Raw genomic sequence first — 9,584 nt, 5'->3', positions numbered from 1 at the left:
GTTCCACCACACCTCTTAACCGCAGAAGTCGCTCAATATTTGTACTTCGTTTCTGATGCTGTCACAAAGCCTCGATTATGGCTCCAGGCATATATAACTGACTTCTAAATTACAGCTCGACCTCTTTGTATTTGCACTACTCCAATTAAAGTCTCAACCCTCTTATCGTCTGAGAACAAGTCTCGCTCGAAAACAGAGTATCGGTCTTAAACAAATATGAAGATATCAAGAAATTAGACTCTCCAACCTAGCAATTGGTTCTTCCAAAAAGTATTGTACTTGGCCTTGGAAATTGAAGAGATAGACCTGCAAACCCAAAATTCTCTTACTACAGATTTCAATTAGGTCTCAGAAATGATTGAGTGGGTTTTCCACCCTTCTGCTACATTAGAATAATCTCCTTATGAGTGCTTCAAAGTGAAATCATCTACCAAGATAAGTATTGACCATAACAACAATAATATTTAGTAATATTCTTCATTTATATATATGGATAGAGATATTCACACAGTTCCCAAAAGAACATAAAATGTATTTCATTAATCAATTTCAAATACAATACTTGGCCTGATTTTCAACATTAAAATGGCCTTCCATACATCACATCACTCTCACACACACTCTCTTGCCTTCGAGGCTTACCAATGTATACAAAAGGATTTTGCAACCATTTCTGGTTCAGATCCACAATCTACTCAACCATATCCTAAAAATCCTCTAATTCCACTTTTAACTCAACTAATTCCCTATTCTAGGATCTCCTAATCCCTAAGATCTCTATGAGATCTTCACAAGTCAAACATCTCTCATATTCTCACGTTAACTGAGAATATTTACATTGAAAACCTCACATACATTTTCTCACTCAATTTATTAAAAATATACAAATTTCCTATTAATAAATTAAATTTCAAATCAAACATCACACCCCCTAAGTTAACCAAATATACAATGATTTTCTGAGCAGGATGCTCCTGCATTAGACTCCCGATGTAGAAAAAGAATTCATAGACTCTTGTCTATGAGGTCTATCACTTTTCTGTAATAATGTGAAAACTACAAGTCTCAATGACTTGCTACCTCCAGGATTCCAAACTTTGTTTTGTTGTTGGTCCCTCAGTATTTCTCCTTCATTTTTCTTTGGCTACAACCTTCCAGGCTTCCACACCTTATGCTATAGTGTTCCACTATCCTTATTTTCATCATTCTTCACTTTCCATTCAACTTTACAGTGGATTACTGGCTTTCTCCTGCTATAACTTTTCTTAGGAACTTGCATCAATGATTCATCTATGGCCTATTGCAACTCAGTTTTCTACTGTAAACAAACCTTATTTTCATCGCTCTACCACTGCACTTTGTTGCACTCTGTCCATTCATCTTCAAACTACTGATTTCCTACTTCAACGCTTTTTGCTTCAACTTCTGCTATTACTTTTGACATTGCTCTAGATACTGATGTAGGTATTACTGCCACCCAAACTTTCTGAATATCCTTGAAGATATCTCCCTCTACAATATCTAATTGCTTCTCCTTGTCTACAAGTTTACTTTCAAAAAGTAAACTGTTGTCCAATTCCCTGACTGCAGTAACATATTCACTCACACTTCTCTATATATTAGTTAACATAACATAGTTTAGCAAACTAATATCTGTTTTTGTCTCAGCCAAAACTTGAGACATTCTTTTGTCAATGTCTGCAATCCCTTTCTCATGCTCAGATGCTTCCAACAACCAGTTCAACAATTCACTTTCTACCTGATTCCTTTCAAACACGTCATCATTATGACATTTATCGATTCTAGCATAACTCTCTTCCCTCTCCTTGACAACATTCCATAGCTGTCCTTTAGCTCCTTGACTAATCCTGGTAGTCAGTTCAGTCTCCTTCAGTTCTAAGACTGATTCTTCTTTAGCATGAGACATGTCTGTCTCACCTTCATCCTCATTGCTTTCTTCTTTTTCGCCACAAATCCAATCTCTTAATGATGCTGCTTCATTCTTTATCAGAATAGAATTCTGATCCTCCATCTTTGTGATAACTCTAGATGTCTGTCCAACAGTCTCCTTTTGGCCACTTAAGAAAGCCAACTTCTCCCTGTCCTTACCAATAACAGGTTCCATCATATGAGACATAATTGTCTCATCTCCATTGGAGATACTTCCTTCATTAAGTAAGGAATCTATAAACTCCTTCTGCTGCAACAATTCATCCTTGTCTTCTTCCGAAAACCATTCATCATCATACTTTGCTTGGAAACTTTCAACCTCATTCAAGACAGTTCCAAAAGATTGTCTGTCCCCTGCAAAACCTGCAATCACACACAAATTGTCAATTTTAAAACCACAAGACCCAATGGTCTTATTTGATGATTCAGTCATCAAATCCCTTTTCTGTTCCAAGTCTTCTACATGACTCAGAAAATCTTCAATGGTCTTCATCTCAGCTTCCTCAAGCATAGCATTTAAGTGTTTGATATCCTTTGCTTCTTCTTGCTTTTGGCCATCATCATGAGCCAAACTTCCTCTACTTTCAGTCCTTGCAGCATGCTGAAAAACAACACCTTTTCTCAACTGTGTATGAGCATTTATATGAGACTTAATGGTCCCATCTTCTTTCATAACAGAATTTAGATTTTGTCTACCTTCTTTCTCTTGGGTGACAATATCAGAAAATTGTCCTTCCTCACATGTTTCACCTGCAAACATATACAAGATATCATATTTCAAATCATGAGACCTTAATGTTTCATCCATCAAACCTTCATCCTGATACCTACTTGCCTTGAGTACCTCATCCTCTCCTTGAGCCTTCATCATTTTCTCTTTCTTCTTCTGTAGCCTATGCCACCTCATCTTTCTTCTTACAAGAAAACCACATCTCTGGTCTTCCTTATTTCTCTGTAACAACTCCATCAATACTTCAAGATGGACTACTATCTCAGCCTTCTCCCTCTCATATTCTTCATCATTCAACTACTTCCATATGCCATTTTCCTTGGCATCTTCTTTCTTCACTTTGTGGCTTCTCCCTGAACCTCTGCTATGAATATCAGTAGTCATCTTCTTCTCCATCTCCGTGAGCTTCTCACACTCACTATGAGCTGCACTAAGCCTCTACTATAACAAGTTCTCCCTGCTACAACTTACCTCACCAAGCTCTCCCCTGTACTTGGTCTTTTGGCCAGCACTGGTCCTCTGTCAGGAACCTCCTGAGCACTCCTTCCTGCTCCTTCTAGGCTTATATCCTCAACTCATCTTCTCTTGAGAACACTTAATTGTCCTCTTGTATTTCAACCTCAGCTGAAATACTAGGTTCTAGCCACACTCTTCTTCTGCTTGGAAACTCTTACTGGCTTCCTTCACCACTGCTCTTAAGACTGATCTTCTTTTGTAGAGATACTTCACTAATTGTTGTTACCTCAACGTCAATTGCACACACGACTATTACAGTTTTTTTTTCACCTATACATCACAATTATTATTTGAATGTTCCTTCTAATCATATTTTCCTGCTACATACTCCCCTTTGTTATTTCCACCAGAATCTTATTTCTCAAGCCAAATCTGTTCAGTGACCAGCAATTTCCAATATTTATATAAATTCAAGAAATGTGACACTTTGCCTCTCAATTCCTTCTAGATTTGAATCTAGTTTGTTGGTCATCTATGTCTAATCTTGCCCTTTGTTAACCTACCTCCACGTTATCACATTTAATATGTTACTGGCAGGATAAACTAGATGGACTGCTACGCCCAATGCTTCTCCTTATTTAATGACTTCTTCCAAGGGAATATTGCATGTTGTGATCCATGTTTCTCTCACTCTGAAGCTAAATTCCCCTAGAAAAGTCTCCCCAATGAACACAGGTATCATTTACTTGATCAATGTCACCCCAAAAATAGTCGCTTTTGAACAATTCTCGATCAATCCCAATCGTGGCCTCAACAATTCACATGTCAGAAATAATTTACTTACAACAAGGTTTTATGCATTATAGTTCTTCATGCCAAATATGCGCAAGATCAAGCCTTGTAGTCTTATAGGCTTCAGGCACAATAAGTCTCTTCTTCACTATGTGCAAGAATGTTTTATGCTTCCATTCCCACCTATGCTCTATGCTTGAACCATGTTAACTCCATGCTCCATTTTCGGTAGTTGGAATCAACTGGATGTCATTTTCAACGATCATGCAATCCCAAATGGTGGCAGTAGAAGTGCCTCTTTTCCAAATAGAATAAGGCTTATTTTTCTCCAAAAATTCATTCTCCAAAAACCTTTTGGCTCTGATACTAGAATGATGTAAAGCCAGATCAAAACTAAAACACACATAGAGGTTCTGCTATCTGTTCAGAACCAATGACCTTAACAAACCCCAATTTCTCAACACAATTCCATGGAGGAATCGCCCCTCCTCATTAGCAATCATATGATGCCCAATCTCCCACACCATCAGCCACCCCAATAGCCTACTCGTCTGTGCAATAAAGTGAGCATCCTCACCACCTGTTCGAACTCCTCTTTACAAATCAATGCCTTCGTAGTGCACACTCCCTTTTTCAAGCCAAGCATGAGCTAATGCAACAAATGACAATCTCAAATCCATATACTTGTAGTCAATCTGGAGGTTGTGAAGGCGTGAAAGAAGTTTCTAAGTAAAGCGTAGCACAACTTCTAGAAATTCGATTTCTCTGGTTTTTCGCCTGTGGTGTTGAGGGCATGATGAATGATGAGTGAATAGAGGATAAATTCTTTTAGTCACTGATTCTCTTAGTCATTGGATCTTGGTTCAAAAAGAAACTGAGTCCCTTCGCCATGTTTCAAATCTGATCGCTTATGATGATCATTGAATCATGCTCCTATCCTCCGATAAAACCCACGCATCACAACTTGCCACATAGTGATTAAAACACGCAGAATGAATGTGTCTCACCTAGCAACCCTCTCCAAGAAAAACCACCAATTCGGTGCATTCAGTACTCTGTTCCACCACACCTCTTAACCGTAGAAGTTTCTCAATATTTGTACTTCGTTTCTGATGCTGTAACAAAGCCTTAATTACGACTCCATGCATATATAACTAACTTCTACATTATAGCTCGACCTCTTTGTATTTGAGCTACTCCAATTAAAGTCTCAACCCTCTTATCGTATGAGAACAAGTCTCACACAGAAACAGAGTATCAGTCTTAAAAAAATCTAAAGATATCAAGAAATTAGACTCTCCAATGTAGCAATTGGTTCTTCCAAAAAGTATTGTACTCGGCCTTGGAAATTGAAGAGATAGACCTACAAACCCAAAATTCTCTTACTACAGATTTCAATCAGGTCTCAAAAATGATTGAGTGGGTTTTCCACCCTTCCGCTACGCTAGAATAATCTCCTTATGAGTGCTTCAAAGTGCAATCAGCTACCAACATAAATATCGACCATAACAACTCTAATATTTAGTAATATTCTTCATTTATATATATGGATAGAGATATTCACACAGTTCCCAAAAGAACATAAAATGTATTTCATTAATCAGTTTCAAATACAATACTTGGCTTGATTTTCAACATTAAAATGGCCTTCCATACATCACATCACTCTCACACACACTCTCTCTTGCCTTCGAGGCTTACCAAAGCATACAAAATGATTCTGTAGCCATTTCTAGTTCAGATCCACAATCTACTCAACCATATGCTGAAAATCCTCTAATTCCACTTTTAACTCAACTAATTCCCTATTCTAGGATCTCCTAATCCCTAATATTTCTATGAGATCTTCACAAGTCAAACATCTCTCATATTCTCATGTTAACTAGGAATATTTACAATGAAAACCTCACATACATTTTCTCACTCAATTTATTAAAAATATACAAATTTCCTATTAATAAATTAAATTTCAAATCAAACATCACACCCCCTGTGTTAACCAAATATACAATGATTTTCTGAGCAAGATGCTCCTCATCAAGATCCCAGAGGAGGTCAGATACAAATTTTTTACCTTGGCCTACGAAAGAGAACAAATAATGACATGGAAGCCATTGCATTACGAGCTGGACTGCAGGTTCTAGAAAAATTAACCTAAGTTCTAGTGGTGGTAATAGGGGACTCAAACATTTTAATTGATAGACTCACCCAACCAAGGAGTTTGTAAATGAAAATCTTAAGATTGAAATTCAAAAAAAACTAAACATAAGCAACGGTTTCAGAAGTATAACCTTTTTGCATGTTCTTCAAAACATTAATGACTAGGAGGATATATGTGCCAAAAATGCTACTAGCCTTCTTGTAGCACAACTCCTTCTCTCCACGGCCAGAGTTGTTCCTCCATTGACAACATACATGGAATCAAACTGAACCGGATGTAGAACCTATGATAGGGTAGGGAATCAAAGTGATGTAAGGATTCCAAGTGAAGGTTCAAGATCAAAACCAAAATAAGAATGGAATGGACATGTTTTTGTTGAAAACGACCCCTCTCATATGTTAGTTGTTCTAAGATATGATACATTCTTGAATATTTTGCTCCAAAAGTTCTAATATCTCCTTATTTTTTTTGATGTTTGGATTTGTCAAGCATAGGCTCTATTACTATTAAAATTGATCATTTGTAAACTTCCTCTGTGTATAGACTTTTTTTTTCTACTTTCTCTTTTATTAATAAAAGTCCACTACTCTTGTAAGAAAGGTTAAAAAGGGCATAACTACTTTGGAAATAAATCTCTATCTTTGATTTTTGTATATTACTATGAATATTCTAAAATATTACATGGAGTTTAAATATCTACCATCCAACTAATATTTATCAATAATTAAATTAAAATTATTTAATCTCTACTTAAAAATAAATTCCCATATAGACATAATAAATATTTGAGTGGAAAAAAATAAAGAAAAAAACTTTAAATAATTAGACTACCATGTCTTCTACACATCCAATTATAGCATTGATAAGACAAGCATCATCATAATATAGAAGCATGTGAGTGGAATACTAAAGAGAAAAATATTGCTAATGAAAAAATGGTGCACTCACAATTGGTCTAATCTGAACCATGTTGAGAAAATTGTGACAAGAAAGGAGGGGGATCCCTTCATCTCTGAACGTCCATTCATCGGGGGTATGGGTGGCAACAACAATAAGTGAATTGGCAAAGAAAAATAATTCCCAATTTTCTACATTTGATTGATATTTATTTATGTTGGATCATGTTTAGTTAGTCGACCAATGGAAAAAAAAATATATAAAAACCAAACTCTTAACTTGCATTGAGCCTAAAATTTCTAAGTTATAATGAGTAGGTTGGTTAGGTTGTTGATTCACATACTTGAACATAAATCGATTTCGGTTGGCCTAATCAAATTGTTGGTTGGCCACTCATCTAACTCCATGCTAGTAAAATGAAGATATTTGTGAACTTTAGAACCTGGATCCTTACAACTTGATACACGTAAGAGATCGATCCTGGTGTAAGACTCCCTCCCACCCCCTTAGATCATGTCAGACTAAATTGGAGGTGTTACTTTGGTTTAACACAACCTCCATGGTCTCATTATGAAAATGGGGTTACAAAATTCTTCATTTCCCAATGTTAGTGAAATTAAATTTGGATGACACCTTTGAATTTAGCTTGACAATAACTTTCTAGTGATATAAATTTCATTTTTTTCTGATGCCCAAATCAAAATTTATACCCAGTTAAATTTCAGTTATTTAAATCCATGCCACTTAGGAAAGTTCAATTATTTAAATCACTACCACATAGGAAAGGACCTACCACATGACACTTATATGGAAACCCCACGTCACCCATGTGGTTCCATATTATCTCAGGTGCCAACGATGATGAAAGGACAAAGGAATGGTGATCAAAATTGATATTGTTAATGCCCTCAATAGAGTCAAGAATTCCTACTTTTTTGAAATATTAGAAAGGCCTGGGTTCTCTCCATGATTTATGAATGGATTAGTGCTTTCATAGGGAAACCATGGGTGGCACCCCTAATCAATGGTAGGCCAAGAGCCTTCTTTCCTCTCACCATAGGGATATGACAAGGCTTCCCTCTCTCCCCTTTGATTTATGTGGTGGTTGCAGATACATTAAGCCAAAGGCTACAAAAGGAAAGATGCAAGGAAATATCCTATGGGTTATGATTGTGGAGGGGGTGAAGGTCATCAACCATGTACAATTCACAAATGATACATTATTACTGTGTAGAGCCTCCATCATCATTAAATAAATATTCAAAAGGGTAGTAAATGCATTTTTCCAAGCCTTATAAATTCTTACAAATAATGAAAAGAGTCATGTTTATGGATGGAATTATAGTATGACTGAACTTACCCATATAGTAAGAAGACTTATATTTACCCTACTTCACTCTTGGACCTCCTTTACTTATTCGAGTATTTCTATATATTTAAGGTATGCAAGTGATGAGGATTGGTTGAGAAATATGTAGAAAATGCAAAGGAAAATCAAGAATTGGGGGGTATGCTAGTTAAATCTAGCAGGAAAAAGTGTTCTTATATAATAATTTCGCTTGGGTGTACCATTCTTCCAAAGTTTGGAAATTATAGCACCAACTAGAGTCCTAAACGTTATGGATCAAATGATAATAAATTTCCTATGGAAAGGATGGAACGATAATCAAGGGAAATTCCACTTGGTACACTGGAAGAAAGTTAAAGCCCCAATCACAAAGGGCGGCTAACTATCAAAGACATGAAACTCATGAATCTATCCTTCGTGACCGAAATTCTATGGCGAATGTCTCAGGCCCCAAAACCTGGTGGACGACTATTATGTAGCAAATTAATTCAAGGAGGCAAGGTTGTGGTGTCTAAACAAGCCCCTAAATCTTAAACATTCCTTAATATCTTCAATTTGGAAAGAAATTTAAAGGCCAATGGGCCTACTGGGAGATGTAGTTCATTGGTTTCTGAGGAATGGTTACTCAATAAAACTTTGGGAGGATAGGATTATGGGTGTACCACCTCTAAAACAACTTTCATAATTCAAACCACTAGCAATGAACCTCTTGACCAAAGGGTACATTGTCTAAGTGACTTATGAAAATGGTAAGAGGATCCAACTGGATGTTGGAAGGGTTGGAAGGAGCTCGAATCGCGCCCCCCCCCCCCCCCCCCCCCCCCCCAACCCAATTCAAATCTAGTTATGAGAAATCATTAGAATCCCTTACATGCTAGGCTCTGATGAGGCTTCTAATAGGACATCCTAGAGGTTGGGGGCCAAAGGGAACCTGTATGATCAAACAAGGGTGTGATCCACTTTGCAATACCCATGTTACAATAGCTGAGTCTCTAGTTTGGAAAGTAATTTGGAACAAGAATGATTAACCTAAGGTAAACTTCTTTAGTTGGCTAGTGTAGCACCAAAAAATTTTGACATGCAAAAATTTTAAGAGAAAAGGAATTTAAGGGCTAATGATTCCATCACATATTTCTACATTGAAATTATGCCTGACAATTCTGGAAAATAGCACATCAAAGTTCAGTTAACATGACCCTGATTCCAAATGCAGTGGAAGACGTATTTTAAAAAATATGGAACAATTGTCT

The sequence above is a fragment of the Pinus tabuliformis genome, chromosome 9, assembly GCF_031772625.1.
Source record: "Pinus tabuliformis cultivar Carrire ecotype Pingquan chromosome 9, CPIR1, whole genome shotgun sequence".
Classification (NCBI taxonomy): Eukaryota; Viridiplantae; Streptophyta; class Pinopsida; order Pinales; family Pinaceae; genus Pinus; species Pinus tabuliformis.
Note: the sequence above shows the minus strand (reverse complement) of the source record.